A 22,398-nucleotide genomic window follows, 5' to 3' on the forward strand; every position below is an offset into this window, starting at 1 on the left:
TGATGGGTTACGAGGCAAAATCATTAACTCTGTAATTATGTAGAAAAAAGCCAGATCCCAAATTCCACAATTCCAGTGGCCCTGCTTATAAATCATCACAAACATGGCACACAAGTAAGGAATTCACTGACGAAATGCATGCTTTCCAAATAATGATGGAATCAGAGACAATACAGAACGCAGAGCACTGAAGGACAAACACATTGCATATTAAATTTAAAAAGTGGAATAAAAGTATTGATGCACTGTAACACGAATTGATAAAAAATATTGTATTAGTGTACACTGTATTTTTTCTACTCAGATCACTCAAACATATTTGGCAATTATTTCAGATAGGTCTTCCACATTTTATGAACTACAGTTACAGAATTAAATAACGTCAAACATGTAATAAGATGAATCAAACTGAGTTTGGAACTAGAAGATGACATGGGGGCAGATTTACAAGCCCCGTGCGCCACTTTTGCATCACTTTTCCCATGTTAAAAGTGACGCAAAAGTGGCGCAAGTGGCTTGAAAATCTGCCCCATGGTATTTTACTGCTGTACTTGACCAATAACACTAGCCAGAAAAATGGAAATAGCAAAGACAATCAAAATAAGTCAAGATAGCGTCCATGTTTCACAAGCAATGAAGATATTATATTCCAATTCCAAAAATTCTTTATTTCGGCCGCAATGGGCCATAAAAGATACAGTAAAATACAGTACATAAATACACAGTAAAATGGAATGCATATGTTACAGAAATATTTACATATAAAAGGCTAGAGGATCTGCATGGGGTGAGGAACACAATGGCACCAATTCAGGGGGACATTTTCTTCCTTATTAACCAAGCTGCCATTAGGAATTTTGACACCGCAAAGACAATATGTCCCAGGGTATTGGTTTTCATAACCCTGTATGCTTGTAGGTATTCACGAAAGCCCAGGTTCCGACACAGCGGAGCAATCCAACGCTTCCTGGGATTCCGGTATGCATGGCAAACAAACATTATGTGCAAGTCATCTTCGTTCTTGGTTTTACAACAAGGACAGAGTTTGTCACCCCCGGTACGCCATTTGTGAGTAAATACTTTAGTGGGGAGTGTGCCAAACCTCCATTGCAGGAACAATTTCCTCGCCAAAAGAGGAAAGATAAAATCCATAAAAGGTTCAAAGAGGTAAGAATTTTTGGACTCCATAAAACGACTCGTAAGGGTGCCGGTGCTGTGAGCATTATCCATGTCAGCCAAATTTTTGTTTATGTACAGCTGGGCAAGAGTTTTGCGTGTGATCCTTTGACAACCCTGAACTGGATCATCCCAGAGGTCTGGCAAATTCAAACTGGACAATTCTGATTTAATAAAAGCCAGCCAGGGGATTTTGTTACTGCCATTCATCCTCAGTACATGGATAAGGTCCTGCCTATAATGATGCAGTTCCTCAGTGGACCATATCCGATGCCAGAACTTCACGGGTTTGGATAAAAGATCTTCAGCGATGGAGTGTAGGCCCAAATCCAATCTTAGGGGGAGGAGTGGCGTTCCCTGCGGGAGAGCAAGCAGGCGTCTCAAAAATGTATTTTCCACCGCTAACAATGCCTTCCCTGCTTTGAAACCCCACAGCTCGCTGCCATACATGGCTGCTGCCTTCGCTTGAGTTCTATAGGTTTCGAGAGCCGGGCTTACAGGCTTAAAGGTGGATTTATTTGCCACCTTCAGGAGTGCGCCCGCTAGCTGGGATAGCTTCAACCTTGATCTCGCTATCTGGCAGTCCCAGGCCAGGTTTTCTTGTAGTGTTACCCCCAGATAGACAAAGGTCGAGACCCTCTCAAGGCTAACTTCACCCAGTTTTGGGTTGGGTCTGGTTCTGGCTGGGGGATTAAAGATCATAAACTTAGTCTTTTCTGTGTTGACCTCCAACCCGTGTTGCCGACAGAAAAGGCCAAAACCATTTACAATCCTCTGGATCCCCATGGGGGATTTGGAAAGCAGGAGGGTATCATCAGCAAACATGATTGCCGGAACCCTCCTGCCTGCCAAAACCGGGGCATCATTGTCCTCGACAGTGTCAAGATGTTGAATGACACTGTTAATGAACAGGCAGAAAAGGGTTGGCGCCAGGACACAGCCCTGTCTGACTCCTCTAAGGACAGGGAATTTGCCCGAAAGCTTACCATCCCTCCCACACCTTACTTGGGCATAGTTGTTCTCGTGAAGCCTGATGATAGTACTAAGAAGGTGTGGGGGCACTCCTAGCTGGTGCAAAACCTCCCAAAGTTTCCCTCTAGGGACTAGGTCAAAGGCTGACCTCAGATCCACGAAGACCATGTACAGTCTTCCACCCTCTATGGTGACAGTCTTCCAATATAGGAGGAGAAGGCGGAAGATCTGATCCATGGTCGACGTGTTCTTTCTGAAGCCAGCCTGAAGGGGGGTCATGATGTAATTTTCCTCCACCCAGTCCAAGAGGTGATTAAGGATGAGGCGCGCAAAAAGCTTCTGGGGGACATCTATTAGGCTAATGGGCCTGTAGTTGGCGGGGAGCAGAGTAGATCCCTTCTTATGGATTGGAACAATCTCTGCCCCCAGCCACGACCCGGGGATTGACATACCTCCTAAGATGGCATTAAAAAGAACAAGAAGGTATGGGCCCCAGATGTCCAAGTGGTGCCTAAACAAATCCCCAGGTAGCCTGTCTAGACCCGGCGCCTTCCCCGGTGGTAGTTGCTTCAGGGCTGCCTCCACTTCCCCCAGGGATAATTCCAATTCACGGTCCTGCATGCCAGGAGGCGCATCCAGAGCTGTAACAGGACAAGGATTGGTTTCTTTATAGAGTTCCCCAAAATGGGCCTCCCAGACCTCGGGGGCAATATTGGGTTCTACTGCGTTCTTAAGTTCCCCTGTGCCATTGTTAACAAGAGCCCAGAATTTACGGGAGTCCCTAGCTTTTAGGGCATCACAAAGATCATGCCAGTGGTTCCAGTCCCACTCGGTCCTGGCAGACGCCATCACTGTTTTATAGTGTTTCCTATGGGCACGCACCTCGGCCTTGTTTGACCCCTCTTTTATTGCAGCAATGAGCTCAGACTTTGCTGCCCTACAAGAGGAGGTATACCAGGTGGGAACACGGGTCTTTTTCTTTCTATTTGGCACCAGCGGGTGGAATACCTCAGCCAAATCTCTTACAAGACCCTGGTGGATGTCACCCAGTTTCTCATTATATTCCGGGGTTCTTGGTGCGTTTAGCAATGCATCCACCTCCATAAACCTTGGGATTGCCAACCCGTATAATTTGCTAATGGCCTCTTCTGAGCTCACCAGTTTTCCCCACTTAACCCGTCGCCTGCTGGTTGTGAGGACCAAATCCCCCTCCTCTCCCCCTGAGTTTTCTACCACTTTTCCCGCTGCATGGGGAGGCCACTGGATATTTAAGCACAGGGCGTTATGATCGCTATCCGACCTGTTTATTACCCTAAAATCGTGGACTTTAGGCCAGAGTGAAATATCCACCATGATGTAATCTAGCCTCGACTCATGACCCCTCCTATTAAAGGTACACACTGAGGGAGTATCGGAGATGGTGCGCCCATTACAAGCCCTCAGTGCGTAGTTCAGGGTAAGGGACATAAGTTGTATTACAAGGGGGGACCAGGCTTTGGGATATGGGGAGGACGAAGGTGGGACTCCCCAATAATCGTCTTCAGCCGTGAGGGCACCCTCCGACATGCCCTCCAGGGGTTCAAAGTGGCAATTGAAGTCCCCTCCAAGCACCACCTTGAGGTCTCCCGGCAGCTGCCCCAGGAAGGAGGAGAGGTCGTTTAGGGTGGGGGATTCGTCAGGCGCGGCAACCGGACGAGAGTAGACATTCACAATGGCCCATGATGGTTTACCAGGCCATGTGAGCCGAACACACTGGATGTCCTGCGAGGACGTAAGTACCTGTTCCGCCTGACATCCAGTGTGACTCGCAATCCAGATCGCCAGCCCGCCCGACGGCCTCCCCCTCCCACCCCATTTGGCAGGAATCTCAAATACGTCAAACCCATTCCTGGTTACAGTATCCCGTGCCCAAGTTTCTTGAAGGAGGAGGATGTCGCTACTGGCCAGTAAATGGTCCCACTCCGGTGTGCCTTCCTTGTTTGCAATGCCCGCTACATTCCAAGAAACAATTCTCAATCCCTGCTCTGTGGGTAGAGCGCCTTGACCATCAGTGGGGGATTGCATATAGTCGGTAGGTGGGTGAGTTCCTGGCACGATGGTAGGTGGGCCAGCCAGCTCGACCCCCCCGGGTTGCAGGATGTGGCCAGTCCCGGCGTTGTGAGAAGTCCCCTGTAAGCCCAAACTATCACCGCTGTTAGGTGGTCGATCACTAGCGTTAACCTGCGGGGCGTATTCTATTGCGGGGGCTGCAGTCATTCCCACCCGACTTTGCTCTTCGCCTTTAGCATTGACCAGGGAGCCAGGTTCAGCTACAGGGGTTCTGCTCTCACCCACCCCCCTGAGAGCCTCATCTACCATCTTTCCCGAGCCAGACGAGGTGTCACTGATTTGTAGTCAGTCGACCTGGTCTAGGCAGGAGAATCTGTTGTAATGTATGAAACTTGCCTGGGCATGCGAAGGGTGGTGCCTTGGTCTGTAGCGTGAGCCATCCACAGCATAGCCCACCCTAGTCCACCCCTTCTCCCCCCTTGCCTCTGTGCTGCTTGCATTTGGGTAGAAGTACGAGAGGGGGACTAGTTCTATGTTGGACTTGTCAGGCCTAGCAAGCCAATTAGAAATATAGTTGGCTACGTGGGGGCTTTTAAAACTTATGATGATGCAATCCCCAGCCTTGTTCTTTGGGGTGTAACCAATCCAAGGGATCCTCCTAGCCATCAGGACCTCACCTTTCAGGTTAGGGGGCAGCGGTCTGTTGATGCTAAGCCAGCTTATCACCTTGTTGCGCAACGAGTCTTGGGGCTCCCTCATATCACCAGTTAGCTCAGGTACTCCCACCATGATTACCGTATAAGGGACCGCTTCTGGGGGCAGGTTGACCACCCTACGCCTATCACATTGGGGAGCAGGACCATCAATAGTGCCATTTGTAGGGATCACGGCTCCCCCAGTCTGTGGCGCTGGAAGTTGCTTTGATCTCCTTGGGGCCGGAACAGGGGGCCTGGGAACCGAGGGCAACAAAGGGGGCGCCTGGGGAACAGGCGCCCCGACCGTGCCCAGCAGTACCACATTAGCCCCCTGTGACGGTGTACCGGACCGCAGGCTATTCACCAGGGAGGCCCAGGGGACTGGAGTGGGGTTGGTCATATTTAGGCTGTTCGGAATTCGGTTTAAACCGATTATGCTCGAGAAAACCATACTGTCTAAAAATTAGCTGACCCGGTTGAAACCGAGTGTCACTGATTTTTCACATTCTTATACTGCTTGGCCACTTGAGGGAGCCAAAGCTGTACAAAGCTGAACTGTGCTGAAAAGGTTGCTCGTTAAAGTGAACGGAAACCTCCCACTGCCTGCATTGGTTCTTTTTGAGGGTTTTCCATTGTTTGTTTCCCCGTGTTGCACGATACATTTTTCTGATTGGGCTAAGGTGCACGGGTGGCCTGTTTGTGTGCAGGAGCTCGGGGTGGTTTAATGGGCTATCAGCATGCTAACTTCTGGAGGGGCCCCTTTTTATCTGGGGAGAAGAGCTACTTAGTCTTCGCCCGCAGGGGTCTCCACCCCCTTTCAGACAATTCTCAGGCGTGCAATACATACGCTCGAGGCGGCGGATTTCACCCTGGCAGGGGGCCCAGGGAGGAGCTGGGCTGGCCAAGTCCTGCTCCTAAACACACAGCTTGACGGCAGCAGGTAGCAAGGCAGGGCTGGGAAACACAGAACTTGGGCGGGACAGCTGTTAGAGTGCGTCAGACCTCTCTTTGCATCTGAGCAGAAAACGCGCATTTTCAGTTATTGCTCAGAATGCCCATATGGCTCAAAGGGCTTCAGCGTCCTCCCCTCTCCCCCCTCCCCCCTTGTCGTGTGCCTCAACCCGGTGAGTCAGCTTCCCGGTCACACACACAGCCTCGCCAGAGTACTTCACAGGTCTTTAAAAGACCATTTACGTCTGGACTAGGCTTTGTTGCTTTTTCACCCCTTCATCTCCAGAATCCTTCATCTCCATTCTGGAGATGAAGGGGTGAAAAAGCAACAAAGCCTCGTCCAGACGTAAATGGTCTTTTAAAGACCTGTGAAGTACTCGGGTGCAGCTGTGTGTGTGACTGGGAAGCGGACTCAGCCCCTGTCTCAGGCAGAGAGCCTATTCCTGGAAGAATTACACTCCCCACCTCCCCAAATTTGGCTACAGTTGCAGCTTTGAGAATTCCTCTAAAATTGTTATCCCTGCAGCTGCTTAGGCGTGCATTTTCCGTTATTGTTATCACTGCCAATATAATCCGTGTTTTATGTGCATATAGAAACCAGCCCTCGTTCTGACGAAAATGCTGCACCGGAGTCACCCTGGTGACAGCCTGGGGGCCTATGCTGCAAAATACCTCTTAGCAATTTAATCTGACCCAGGGCACATTTCCTGGAAGCCCATGGAGGAGTGAAGGAGATTAGCCACTGCGGAGGGAGAGGAATATTGCTTAAAAAAACAGGTGGGAAAGACTTGCGACACCACCGCTCAGTAACTGTTTTCCAGTTCCAACTGGATCGAGGGGATAGTGAAAATCATTCACCACTGAAAGGTCACCTGGCACGTTGTGTTCTAGGTGGCTGGAAACATGAAATTCAACCAGCACGTTATTTCACCCGATGCAAAAATAATGTACAATGTGGCGGTCTCCTTTAAAGGTTAGTAATTAGTATGGAGACTATGGCCCACCTGCATCAAGCACTTTTTCATTCGCAAACGGTGCGATTCCTTAAAATCGGCCGTTTGCGAATGCAAAAGTGCTTTTTGGGATGCATGAAGCAATTTTAGAATTCGCAACATTGTTGCGAGTTCTAAAATTGCTGGTGCTTTTAAGAAGTCACAGATGTGCGACTTCTTAAAAGCAATGCATCATTAGTTTTAGAAGTGGAAATTCGCAATTAGGGTTCCAAATTTACCGAGTGGTTGAACCACTCGGTAAATTTGGAAAAAGTGTTTAAAATGTTGAAAATGCTTTTTTTTCAACATTCATGTTACGGACACACATGTCCTTAGGACATGTGTGTGTGCAACATGATGCGAAAAATACATTTCAGGGGTGCATGGGGGGGTCCTTTGGACCCCCCCCTGCACCCATGAAATTTTCTAAGTGCCACTCGCAATTTGCATTGACTCCCATGGGCCTTTTGGCCCATAGGAATCAATGGGAATTGCGAAAATTAACTTAAGAATTCGGTATTTCTTTGGGATTCGGTAAAAATTGCGATTTTTACCGAATCACAAGGAAATACCGAAAAAAATGATGCATAGCATTTTGCACTTCCTAATTTGCGATTCCTTATTTTTCGCAAATTAGGAAGTGCAAAATGTCACAATGATGCATGTGGGCCTTTGCCTCATCTGATTTACAAATCCTGTCCCACTCCCCTCAGGGCTAATCTCCACCATGTCAGATAAAGTGTTCTCTCTTTAGCCGCTTTTTTGTGTCAGGTTAATCACAGCCCGTGTGTCTCTTTTTGTCAGTTTTCATGTGGTGTTTAACCTGACAGTCATGAGGCATATATTGGATTCATATAAGACACCTCTTCCTTTGGTTTTAGTATCTTCAGTTATTTCTCTCCACCAGATTTTATGATTTACTTCGCAGTACTCCGTGTTGAAATCTGTGGTTAAGATTCTTAAGAGGAAGATGAATATTTCAGTATTGTTTTTATTAGGTTTATCAGAGATTGTGTCTGCTGAAAAGTGTGCAGGTGCAACAGAAATGAAAGAAGAATTACTGGATTCACTGAAAATATCTCAGAGGCAGAATTTAATAGCAAAGTTTCAATGCTGGCACGGACTAGGGGCCTCATTTATGAGAAATGACGCATCGCTGCGTGACAGCAGTGATGCGTCACTTCTCAGTGCGCACTCCTTGCGACATACCTGATGCGTCATATTTAATGTATGACGCATCATGTCGCAAGGAGTTACAGATACGTCAGTATTTCTGACGTATCTGTGAGCGCAAAAGTGACGCAGTGCTGGAGTGTGTCACAAAAGTGATGCAACTCCAAAAATGCGTCCTTTCACATGGGGAAAGCCCCATGTGAAAGGTCCAGCGCCAGTCTTACGCCTGCTGTGAGGCAGGCGCAAGATTTTAACGCAACGGCGTCCTAAAAGTCATGCAGTGAAATCTCATAAATTTCACTGCGTCACTTCTACGACCCTTCCTTGCGGCAATACGCCTCCCTTGCATACATTATACCTGGCGCAGGTATTCTGTGCCGCAGGGGTTTACAAAGTGAGGCATCTACCTAGATGCGTCACTTTGTAAATATGGCGCAACAAGGCGCATTTTTTACGCCACTGGTGCGTCACAAAAAGTGACACACTGGCGGCGTAAAAGTGACGCACAGCCTCGTAAATGAGGCCCTAGGATTCTAGGCACCCCTGGCAGCTCAGCAGTTGTTTAGTAGCCTGGACAGCCACCCCCAGAAATGCTGCCCAACTTGAGTTACTTAATCAGGAGGAGGCCCTCTTCAATACCAAATACATGAAAGTGGGGAATATGCATTCTTTTAGGCAGATGTGTTCAAGTTTGAGATACTACATATACACAGAAGACCAATGTCTTCCTTGAAAGTTCGGTTAAAATAAATGCAATTTTTTGTTCAAGCCATTTGGTTCAACTGTAAATTGTATTTATATAGCTCTGACTATCCCTAGAATGGCATTGAAGCACTCTGCAGGAGCGAACAGCACGCTACTTCGGAGGATTAGAGTTCACTCAGAAGAAATAACAATGAATTACTGTGTTTCTAATGGGCAAGACAACTGACTGTGGCCAAAGAGGGCCTTAGTTGTTGGATAGCTTCCGGGCGAGGTCAGGGTGAAGTCATTGACATTTGGTGGAAATCTCTAACTGAGATATATTTGAATTTCGCACCCAAAGAAGGTCCCTTGCCAGTTGAATACTTTTTACACTTTTGCTAGTGAAAATTTCTCCCTCCATACATACTCACTTCTTTGGACCTCGATTGTTCCAGTGGAGCAAGGCTGCAGGCTGTAGTCGAAGAGCGAGATACCTTCTACACCAGGTCCAGCTGAATTGGATTTGCTGATGCAGAAAAGCTCAGAGCAGGAGCAACCTAATTTTTGGGGCAGTGTCAAGGCAAAGTCGTCGGATCAGCTTGGCAGGAGGTCTTGAAGATCTGACTGTGATTTGGGCCTTCCCAGCCTGTGGTGGACACTCCTGTTTTAGCAGACACAGACTGTCAATCATTGGCTCATCTGCAGCATTACTGAGTCTTTGCTTCCATACTTGGTACTGGGTTGGAATTGCTGCTCGCAGTATGAGATATTTTGACCCCAGTAATGACTGATTTTCTGCACCGACAGTTCTGCACCCACACTAATTTCTAAACTAGATAGTGCGCTTAATCGGGTATCCCCGGCCACTATTTACCCTACAGAACCCAGTGAACAAACTATAGAGAAGATATATTACCTTCCGTATACATATATAACTTCCATGTACCTATGTATCTTTATATTTCTTTCTTTACTCCTAATTCAGAATATCCAATACACTAAACTATACCAATCTCATTATATTCTCTACCACTACTCTCTGACTCATCCCATAGCTCATTCAACAAATCTGTACAAGTTCTAGATCCCTTCCGTAAAGGTGAATTTTCTCTGGACTTTGATAAGTGCTGCTTCATTTTAGCCTGCTTCAATAACTCCGAGGGCATATACACCCAGTTCAATGCATTGTTCCAGCACCTGTCCCAGGGAATTACAATTTTCAGGTGCAGCAAATTGTGTACTGGCTGTTTTGACATGGTCTGCCTCAATTGGCAATGTGGAGAGGGCCTGTACACAGATGACAGTTTACATAGGAAGGAAAGCGCGAGTGTGCATGATCAATGACTCACTGAAGAAGTATTGTATCTTGTACTACAATAAGATTGACTTGTAAAATGTGTTTGGACCCCATAAATGCTGTAGTACACTGCCTATATACCAGTCCCTATCATTGCAGAAAGCAAGCAATAATAAAAGCAAAACGTTCCATAAACACCGGAAAAACACCATTAATGTTGTTTTTAACTGCACGAAAATGTGTAACCACTGATAACCACTGTTTTTTTAAGGTTTTGAAATCACTGGACTACACTGAAAAAACCCCACCAGAATTTACCAAAAATAGAAACTGAAAACAGGAAAGCCTAGTCATATTTCTATCTGTCCCGGGGCTTTTCCTTAGGTGACTGCTTTCCAGGGCCTTCAATCTGGACTCTATGGCGTCCAGTTTAGCTGCAATGGGAGTTAACAAATTCCTCATAATGTCAGTGAGTGTGTTGACTAATGAGTCAGTGCTGGTAGAAGTAGAAGTTGCCCCACCAAAAATGAAAGGACCCGTGTGCAAGGGTGGGGAAGCAGGAGCTGGAGAGCCCGTGCGAATCGGCCTGGACCCTGATAGATTGAGGTCCGGAGAGGCAGAAATGTCTGTGCTGTCAGTCTGATTTAGCTCTACTATGTCCACTTTGGCCCTCTTTGCCTTCTTTGCTTTCCTAACCCTTTTCCTTTTGGGGGGGTGCTGTACTATGCTACCTACATCGTCTATGGGCAAGTCAGCCTGACCTGCATCTTGTAGGACTGTTCCTCTGCTTTCCGGGATGGTAGTGTGATCAGAGATCCCAGATAGCCGGGAGGAGTTCCTGTCCCTCTGCCTCAAAGGAGTTCTTAACTGCTGAAGGACCGACTCAATCGTCTGATCAATGCTGTCCATTAGTGACATGTGGGTGGCATCCAGTGTGAGCGGTGTACTTGCCTCTGTAGAAGAGGTATCTCCCTGATCCAGAAACACACTTTCCGGGCCCATCTCAAGGTGGGCCTCAGGGATTGACGAGCATTTACTAGCTAGGTTACTCGTCTTTGGGAAAAATTTGTCCAGAGTGCTTGTACCTTGTTGGGCAGACTTGCTTCGTGAGGTTCTGGTCGCCATGATGGAATATGTAGGAGGAGGTGAAGAAGACCCGAGGCGTCTGAGGGGTGGCCCGGTCCGGTCTCTGCCGGCCTCTAACGGCCTAGAACGGCCCGCTCTTTGCCCGGTCTTCGCCCCGGGCTGCGTCCCGCGCGCGTCCCGCGGTCCGCGGTCAGGCCCAATCTCATATAGAAGGGTTCCCAAGGGGGCGTGGCACTGGGAGGGGGCGCGGCTCCCCCGGGAAGAGGACACAGCTGTAGGTGTTTCAAGCTGAACCTCGCAGTCCCGGGGCCGCGCCTCTCGCCTCCTCTGCGGCCTCACGCCTCCCTCCTCTTGCTGGCAAAGGTTTGTGGATGGAATCCCAGGGCAATGCTACTCCTGTAGCGGGACCACACGAACAGGCTCTGGCAACACGGAACTCCTCTCACGAGCGGCACCCGCGAAGCGGGGGCCGCGAGGAGTAAAGAGCAGGCAGATGGGGGCGGGCACTGGGAGGGGGCGCGGCTCCCCCGGGAAGAGGACACAGCTGTAGGTGTTTCAAGCTGAACCTCGCAGTCCCGGGGCCGCGCCTCTCGCCTCCTCTGCGGCCTCACGCCTCCCTCCTCTTGCTGGCAAAGGTTTGTGGATGGAATCCCAGGGCAATGCTACTCCTGTAGCGGGACCACACGAACAGGCTCTGGCAACACGGAACTCCTCTCACGAGCGGCTCCCGCGAAGCGGGGGCCGCGAGGAGTAAAGAGCAGGCAGATGGGGGCGGGCACTGGGAGGGGGCGCGGCTCCCCCGGGAAGAGGACACAGCTGTAGGTGTTTCAAGCTGAACCTCGCAGTCCCGGGGCCGCGCCTCTCGCCTCCTCTGCGGCCTCACGCCTCCCTCCTCTTGCTGGCAAAGGTTTGTGGATGGAATCCCAGGGCAATGCTACTCCTGTAGCGGGACCACACGAACAGGCTCTGGCAACACGGAACTCCTCTCACGAGCGGCTCCCGCGAAGCGGGGGCCGCGAGGAGTAAAGAGCAGGCAGATGGGGGCGGGCACTGGGAGGGGGCGCGGCTCCCCCGGGAAGAGGACACAGCTGTAGGTGTTTCAAGCTGAACCTCGCAGTCCCGGGGCCGCGCCTCTCGCCTCCTCTGCGGCCTCACGCCTCCCTCCTCTTGCTGGCAAAGGTTTGTGGATGGAATCCCAGGGCAATGCTACTCCTGTAGCGGGACCACACGAACAGGCTCTGGCAACACGGAACTCCTCTCACGAGCGGCAACTGATCAACTGTCTGCCACCCAATGGACAAAATCCAACTGTGATGGGTTACCCACCCATGTGTACAGATAGAAAGGCGAAGTGGCCAGAGCGGCTGAGTCCGGAGCGCGAGGCTCGCGGTTCGATCGCCGGCGGCAGCTCAGCTCGGCATCATGTGACTCAGGGCAATACCTCACTTAAGGGGGGGTGTGTTCGTACTTTACAAATAGGAATTATTATTATAAAGTTGAGAATGTACATCAATAGAATAGGAGCAGAATTTAAAAGAAAATGTTAGTATTATTTTAGTGAAAATAAATATAGATATAGAAATAGCTAGCGCAGTGCGCTGACTCAAATTAGTATGTTTAAGTTGTATCGTTCTTGCTTAAATTGTTGATAAATAGGCGGGTCTGTAACTGCTGGGCCTCATTTATGAGGCTGTGCATCACTTTTACGCCGCCGGTGCGTCACTTTTTGTGACGCACCTGAGGCGTAAAAAATGCGCCTTGTTGCGCCATATTTACAAAGTGACGCATCTAGGTAGATGCGTCACTTTATAAAGCCCTGCGCCACATTATACCTGCGCCAGCTATAATGTATGCAGGGGGGGCGTATTGACGCAAGAAAGGGTTATAGAAGTGACGCAGTGAAATCTGTAAGATTTCACTGCGCCACTTCTAGGACACAAATGCCTCAATTTCTTACGCCTGCCTCACAGCAGGCGTAAGACTGAAGCAGGCCCTTTCACATGGGGCTTGCCCCATGTGAAAGGACACTTTGCTGGAGTTGCATCACTTTTGTGACACACTCTAGCAATGCGTCACTTTTGCGCCATACAGATACGTCAGAAATACTTTTCACGCAACGATGCATAATTTTTCAAAAATGAGGCCCTGCTGTGTTTACCGTACAATTATGAATTATGGAACTTGCCATTTAATTTGCGACATAATTTAAAAAATTTGCAGATTTCATCCAAAACGTTTTTCTTGCTTAATTGTGTGAAAATAATATTGCCATAGAATAACATTACAGTATGGCTCACCCGGATGCATAACCCTAGTAGTCCTGACAATGTTAAAGCTCTTCTGAGTGGTTTGGGGTTGTCATTACGATGCTGAAATCCAAATTTCACAGGCAACCAATTAATATTTCTCATATTTTCACAGTTCCCTGTGATGTATGGGTTTTTACACCACCAAAACAGCGGTACAATATTTTTTTTGAAATCTGCAAAGTAGGTGGTGAAATGTGTGGCAAACGTCTTACATCCTTAGTTATGTAGTAAAGGCATCAGTCACAGAACTGCAAATACACACTGGCCCTCACCGGTGCCCGTTGTTTTACTAATGGTTTATTCATGAATGGCAAACGTAAATATTTTGAAGGGTCAGCCTAATCATTTTGCTTCCCATCAGCCCCCAGTGTTTGCTGTACATTGAAGAAAACAGCCCTTCAAGTTACCTACCACAAAATGAACAGGCAATATAAAAATACATAACATGTAACGTTTAATATGGTCCTAAAATGCTATGTGTGGGTTCTTGTGACATTTACAAACCACTACCTTTAAGCTCGTGCTTTATGATGTGGCCGAACCCCTCCTTGGATCATATTATTTGGTAATTTATTATCTCTCTTTCTGTATGTATATATATATAACGTTCACTCATTTATTTGTTTGTTTCTTCCTTTAGACTATTCTTCTAATTGTCTTCTTTTCTTTTTCCCTCTGTCAATTCTCCCCTTGCCCTCTCTTCTCCCCTATTTACATAATGAAATTTCTGTTGATTTAGACTGAATGGTACAGTCGTATACAACCAGAAGAAATGCAATAATAGATGTATGAGGAGAGTTTGAGGGTTGAGAACTTAGATTGCAACCCATGAATGGAAAAAACAGAAACTCGAGACAAATATAAGAAGAATGTTTTGTATTGATTATGTTGGTTTGAAAGAAAATCCTGTGGTACAATGCACGAAATGCCTTATTTGTAATTTAATTTGCCAATACATGGCTTCAAGGACTGTCGGAAATTTGAAATGGGAGTTGCGAGGCTTTGCGCTCCTTTAACCTCCCCGTAGTGTTACAACACGGGGAGCCATGCCGATTCACGGCGAAATGTTTTTAATCACATTTCCATTTTTGCTACAATGAGTAAACGCAGGATAAAGAGGTAAAATGTACCCTAAATGCGGATTCTATTATGTTTTTGAATGTTCCAAAATGGCGCGATGCTCAGATGTAATGCATTCAGTCCATCTACTATGTTTAGTCAATGTATGACTGCTTTAATACCCAGACTAACCTGCAAAGCGTGACTAACACTGACAAAGGCTTGATGCTGAAACGCGTCTGTTAGCTCTGTAAAATAAACTTGGATGGTGTGAGCACAAAATTTGGTTCTATGAGTGCGGTTCTTCTGAGGAGGGATTCTTTGGGAGCTGAGCATTATATATATATATATATATATATATATATATATATATATATATATATATATATATATATATATAAATATATATATATATATACATATACACACATATATATATATATATATACATACACGCACACATTCATACAAATATTCATTATATATAAATGTGTTTGAGATTCCCAATTCCTGTTAATTTGTTTTCAAGTTATCATATGTAAACACACATATTCACTTGCAAACTTTTTCACATAACATTACTGTTAAATTCAACAACCTAAAGTTTATCTAATTAAGAGGTGCGTTAATGAAAGTGACACATTCCTTCCAACGCTATGCTGACGAAAAGGTCGTTTTAAGTGTATACCTGTTAATTAAACTACATTTCTTATACTTCGTTAAAATGACACAACATTGTCGTTTTGACATTGATGCCTCGAAGTGGCAGATGTTTTTAGTAATGATGATTTGATATAACGATGTTGTACTTCATGTGTTTGAAAGTTTGCTGGTATATTGTCTCCAGCCTTTGTTTTATTGGTACCTTTACCAGTTCAAATGTCCTTGAAAAATGTTTATCTAATTAGGAGGTGCATTAATGAAACTCACTAATTCAATACCCCAAATGGACATGTCTCTATTCAGTAGAGCCACCAAGGGATCCATCTGAGGAGATCAATAGGGGGGATGGTGGACACCCCTGTGGCACCCACATGTCTCAAGTCACCTTCCCTGTTCTACCTCTAGCAATAGGGTCCCCCTTTAACAGCTCGATAAGTTGCAATATTTTATTCCAAAATTGAACTGTCTCAACATCTTAGGTAGTTTAAGCCAACATAATGAAATGTCTTTTCAATGCCTTGGGAACACAGCATTAAACTTTTCTTTATTTAATCTCAGAAAGTTCTGGACATAAGCAAGCAGCTAAGATTGGTTGTGGTATTTCTATCGCATACAACTCGACTGGCCTAGGTTAATCAGCTGAGGGGAAACAACAAGAAGACAGTTGGGCAGTGCAACTAACTAAGGGGCATATGTATCAACTGAATTTTAGTCATAAACGCTGTGAATCGCAAAAAAGCAGCGTTTGGGACAAAACATTTGGGAAACGGGATGTATGAGGGAAATCGCATCGCAAAATTAAGGAATCGCAAAAATTGCGATTCCTTAACTTTGCGTAAGCATTTAAGGAATCGCAAAATGCGATTCCTTAAATGCTTTGCAAGAAGCACTCAAGTTTTACGATTTCACCTTAAGAAATCGCCAATTACCACCAACTTCAAGTTGATGGTAATTTGCGATTTCTTTCACAAAATCACTTTTTGGCATTTGTGAAGGTGCCATGTGGCGCACAAACATGCCCTTAGGGCATGTATGTGCACCATATGGGCACACATGTTCATTTCAGGGGTGCATCAGGGTGTCCTAATGACACCCTTGCACCCTTGAAATTTTTCAAAATTTGCGATTCTCAAATTGCAAATCCCAAATTGAGAATGACTTCCCATTCATTCATATGGTCCTCCTGGCCCATAGAAATGAATGGGAAAGTATTCCTTAATTGCGATTTTACAATTTGCTAATCGCAATTATGGAATACTAAGAAATTGCAAAAATTTCGATTTTTTTACATACATCCTTTTTTGCCATTCTCAAATAGCGATTCTCAAAAGATCGCTATTTGAGAATCGCAAACAGGGACTTTCATACATATGCCCCTAAGCATCTTCATATAAATTTACTTTGCACGTAATGGTATAGTTCATAGGTGCAACATGTACAAGAAATACTAAAAAAAACATTGTAAGCATCTAACTCCTCTGTGTGCACTGTCCAAGGCTGATTAATAAATGAAGACCCATGATGCTTGATCATTCCCGAAGAATCTATCCTTAAAGTTGTCCCTGAATCTCTTGGATGTTTCATTTTGTTAGGGTGCTTGTTCTTCAAACATGAGGCGCAGAAATCACCTCATTCTTCATAAAGGTGCTCCATGGGGTATTATATGATCAATTTCAGGTGGCAACTGCCTGCAATAAGATACCATGCTTTTATGGTTATTTTGTAAACTTCTCTTCTCCTGGCTGTATTTATAGCCCCTTGTTCATATTTTATCTTGCATTTACACATAGCTTCAATTGGTAGTGGTCACGTCCAATTTGGAGTGGGATTACGGATTACATGAACAAGGAATGGTTTTGGCAAACATAGGAAAAATTAGGTGATGTGAGGATTACATTTCAGTCTAGATAACCACCATGCAAGATCTTCCTCATCCATAGGTTTCTGTCAGAAATAGGATTCAAATGTTTAAGGTCACAGGGTCCATTTCTGTTGTAATGCCCTTCTTTGGGCAAAGACCCCTGTCTTTTCCTTCATTCGTGTTCCTGCTTTTCATAGTAAGGACTAGAACCCTCAATACGCTATGAAAGTAAAAAAGTTTTTTTATGCAAATATATTCTGATTTAAGTTTTGGTATTTTTTGCACCAAAGAAATTCTTCCACTTACACTTTTTCACATAATTTTATGGCAACAGGAACCAAGTTAGACTAGAAAATGTTGTTAGACTTGTGAAACTGGAGGTGTACCAAGTGGTGGCAGCATGTGCTGCATAAGCACTGTTCCATGGTACTCTAGAAACTACAATTACATGACTTTTCTATGGGATGGAATATCTTATGTATATTTTCTACATGTGACCATATACATTTATTTGGTGTGTAGACATAACTTTCAGGTGGAAAATTGCAATTTTGCCCAGGTCTAGCTATCTGGGGAAACCAGTGACCTACTTTTTTGACAATATTAAATGTTGGACTGTAGAAACACTCTTCAACTACACCTTAGGAGAAACACACAAAGACCTTTTCAGATCTCATGGAGCTTCCAACCTCATTGTAGAGGTTGTTTGTGTTTATGAGTAGCCTCACCAAGGGACTGTTTTCTTATGTCTATAACCACTTAGGGATCACTAAGAAATCCACACTGAGAATGTACACCATCATGCTTTTAGCTGCTATTTATACACAGGGGTTGTGAAGTGGCCAATGACAAAGAAAAATGCATGAGAAAAAACTGCTCCAAATCAGTTCAACAAGTCACAAAGTATCCTGCCAATGCACTCTGCAAACATAAATCTACTGTTTTCTTTTAATGAAAGAATCCCTACTCCATTAACTAAATCAGTGGGTTGGAATTTCTTGAGTGTCCAGTCAAGGGAGCCAATAAGGTAGTTCTTACCATGTGATTTCTTATTACACCAAGCTCCTCCACCAGCCAGGCAAACATGCAGCAGAATGTATTGGGATGGGTGGGCAGACCAGACTCGAAACCATTATGTGTGTGAAAAAGTCTGCTTTATTGAAATAGGTGCACATTACAATAACATATTTGGCTACTGCCTCACAAAACTAAAACCTTGCTATACATCCGATACCCGACGCCTGATCCCACCCCTACCCCTACAATCCCCTCAACATGCCACCACCCAGCCATTAACATATTACCAACATTACAATGTATTGCATTTAAAATATACAATTCTATTAAACCTGCATCCTATGCCTGCCTTTCTGAAACTGTAAATAGCCAAACGTCTGGAACTGAGCCTTAAACTACCTGCCTACCCTTTCCCTGCCCATGTTCCCAACTTTCAATGCCAAACAAACTTCTGCCAACCCCTGGCAAACTTTGCAGATACCCAACAAGCACCTGTTCCAACCGACAGCACAAATAACCCTTTGCACACCTGTCCCAATAAAAGCCAACCAGGAAAACAGCCTAAATGAATACCCCCTTGAAGACAAGACAAGACACATTACATTACAATTAACATAGGGATGGGAGGGAGGGCAAAAACTCCTACACGCTACAAACTCTGCTCCCAGCCACCAGGTCACCAAACCTAAAATGGTGGTTAGGAGCCCAAAGAACCCAACCCTTATAGCCCTTGGGCTATATTTGGGCTACGCCTGGGCAGCCCAATATTTCAAAATGGCAGGCCCCCGGCCTGCCCCGCTCCTCCCAGTCTGCCCGGGGGCAGACCTCCCTCTGGTCGGCTGCCCCCCAAACCCCCATATTCATGAAATAAAATACATGGATTTGTCAATGGCCCATAGAAGAAGCAAGAGCAGATTGTAAGGTAGTTACGAGTATGAAGGCGGCTCCAGGTTATGGATCCTGGATAGATGTGACAGTCAGGGTCCCATTCTCTGGTTCTACTAGACATCTTCGCTGGTTCCAAAGCTGCTCGAGGGAGGGAGAGTCCATAGGGGAGCATATAGTTTCCTTGTTATTTTTTTCTCTAACATAATATATGAAGACTACCCGTACTACTCTTCCTCCTCCTCTAAATTTGTTTTGTTTGTGTGGAACGAAATGTGCCACCCTTGTCCTCTTTATCCCCTTACTCTTCTGAAAATGTTTCCTCCCCTTCTCAAATGTTTTTTTCTTTAGCCCTGTCTCTGTACTGGTGTGCAAAATTCACGTACTTTGCTTTAGTCTAATTACAGAAAATGTTGGTAAAATTAGGCAAAATTATGCGTTATTACATGAAATACTTATCCATCATTTAGCCCTGCTTTATAGTGTGAAATGAATTCCTATGTAAATTTTTGATGTGAGAACACATTACGCGCTAAAAAACAGTGCAATAAAACTAAAGCAGGACGGGTAACCGCTGCTCATTCTGTTGTTTCTGTGCTTTTGTGGTAAATTTTTACTGCGAATAGTACATTTACAATATATTTTTACAACAAATGGTGCCCAATTGCAGCAATTTCACATAACAATCGTAAGGTGAAATTCCCAATATTACACCAGTTACGCCGGTGTCATTTTCATTTCACCCATTCCTAGGACCCTACCCATCAAATACTAAGCCAATAACTTTACTCTGAAACCTTTACCTCTATCCTTTTATTTCCTCTTTGTAACTATGGCCCTACCTATACCGCAGATTCTTTAGCTATATCCCTCAAAGCTCTAATCTTGACCCTTGTGACTTTATTCCTACCTATACCTTAGTACCGTTCCACCTCACTGTAACTACTACCTGCTTCTGTTTTTTCCCTAGTTACGTATACCATACAATATTTCCCCCTACCAATACCCTTGTGAGTTTACCTCTGTGTCATAAATAATCCATACCGTTTTTTACTGAAGTAAGAGGATGTTTATTAGGCAACAGCCCTGTTACACTCCTATAGGCTAGGCCCTGCAACTCTAACTGTCCATGGAATCCAAGGTAAACAAAATGAAAACCTGATGACACTCTTCAGTGGAACCTTATTACATGGTAGACATTCCTCTGAATAACATTTAAACATTCTCTTTTTCTTCACATAAACAAAGAGAGACTTATAGACACCCACCCACAAGCACAAGGCAAAATATAGACACGAGGGGCAAAGAGGGAGCCACAGGCACACGACCATGAACTCAAAATACAACAATCAATAAAAAATAATAATTCAAGATCAGTAGAGTGTTCCCCAAAACATGTTGAGGAAACACTCCTTACACATAGAAAAAATCCTCCAACCACCCCTGTGGTCTGCTGGACACTGATGACCCACCCTCCCGACCACAGGCACCAACCCACTGAACAAATGGATAATGAGAGCACCAACTTTTGCCGCTCTACAGGTTCGCCATCTTCGGTTCAAAGTGTATTTTCAAACCTTCTCCCATTGTCTTGAATGTCAGTATCTAACATGAACGACCACCCACTATAGCCTTCTTCTTTACTCCTCCAGTCCCCTGCAAAAACCATCATTCTGGTACAATCCCACGTGTCTTAAGTTCCAGGTTTCTCCATTTTCTCATTTTACCCCGTTGCCACCTCCGACTCCAATATATATAGCCCCTTGAATTTGGACAGTTCTTGACCTACCCTACCTGGATTGCCCTGGCCTTGACTCAATCTTCCACAGCTATCCTTCGACCCACATGCCTGTTCCCTGAACTCTCCCCACCTCTACCGGTTTTATATCATGCATCCAGGCTGACACCAATTTTGTTCCAGGAGATTTGACATCATCATCATCTGAAAAGGGGACTTACCAGTAATAGGATTCACTATGATGCAGTGCATTTGCAACCCCTTGCACATTCAGTCCAGATTGTATCACCATCTCCATTGGCTCCCTTAATCAATCTGTTGATTCTTTCAATTTGCCCATTGCCTTTTGGGTTGCACAAGGAGGTGAGGGTGTGTTTAGTACCAAAGCTCTGTAAAAACTTACGTAATTCCACCAAAGTTAATTGTGTCCCATTATCCACACCAGATAAGAAGGAATCTTTCCTGCAACAAATCTCCCCCAGTGCACCTATTGATGAGTGTGTGGTTACACTCCTTGTGAACACCACAGCAATCTACCATGATCTGCCCTAAGTGTCCTACATGAGCATATTCCTTACACAAAACGGAGGCACAGGGTTGTATGATGGAACCATGCATGCAATTACTTTGCATGCCTTAACAATGCAGTCTTTACCATGCCTGCGTCTTTACCACGCATGCTTTTACAATGAATTTCATTGTAAAGGCATGATTGTAAAAGGCATATGCCTGGTAAAGGTTATGCCCCAGCTCCCTGTCCTGAGTCCTAAAACCGGCCCCAGCCCTAAAAAACTACCTTGACCCTAGCCCTAAAAACACCCCAGCCACCCGTCCTGAGCCCCAAAACCCACCCCAGCGCTAAAACATACCCTGCCCTGTAAACTACTCACCAAGCCCCATCCCGATCCTTCCCGTTCCTCACATTCCCGTCCAAGCAGGAAGTCCATCCAAGTCTTTAACACCTCCCACTGCCTGTCTCCTCTCATTATTACATATTCATCTACATGTTAACTCACCTACAACTTTAAAATAGAGCCAGGCACCTTCCGGAAGTGTACTCTCCCTTTAAAAATACAACCATAGCTTGTAAGGTATTGTCTTCTATCATAGTCATAACCATTCTTAAGGCACAGTGTTTTCCCAACCTTGTACTGCAGCTCCACCACATCCTCAGTATCAGCATCACATTCCTCCTCAGAGTTATCGTGTAAATGAGACAAGCAGTAGGCAAATCTGTTATTCCAACCTGGAACATATTCCACTGCACAGTCGTACGCATGCAACTGCTCTGCTAATCTTACCAATCTAGCTGAGCAATTTCTTGTTCCACCAGGTCTCAACTCTCCTAGCTTATTATCTATCATTAATACATCTTTGCTTCCCCCAATATGTGTTCAAAGTAATTGGTAGCCCTTACTGCTGCCAAGGCTTCCTGTTCAATTACAGAGTAGTTTCTCTCTGTGCTGACAGTGAATGAAAAGCAAAAGCTACCATCTTTCCTATTTGCCGCGGCCTTGGATGAGAACAGCTCCAGCCACTACAGCACTTACATCCACTGTGACAATGGATTTTGGAGTGATCTGCAATGGAGCTGTCGCACCAGCACTGGCAATGTCAGCTTTTATTTGCTGAAATATTTTCTTTTGGCTTTCTTCCCACTTTACCCTTTTTGGTGTTCTTAATAACTCTCCTAAATGTTCAGTCTTGTGGGTGAAACCCTGTAGAAACGTGGAATTATTTTCCACAAGCCCCATAAAAGATTTGAGTTTATTGTTTAATCCAGAATTGCAG

Source organism: Lissotriton vulgaris, chromosome 10 (genome assembly GCF_964263255.1).
Source record: "Lissotriton vulgaris chromosome 10, aLisVul1.2, whole genome shotgun sequence".
NCBI classification, from domain to species: domain Eukaryota; kingdom Metazoa; phylum Chordata; class Amphibia; order Caudata; family Salamandridae; genus Lissotriton; species Lissotriton vulgaris.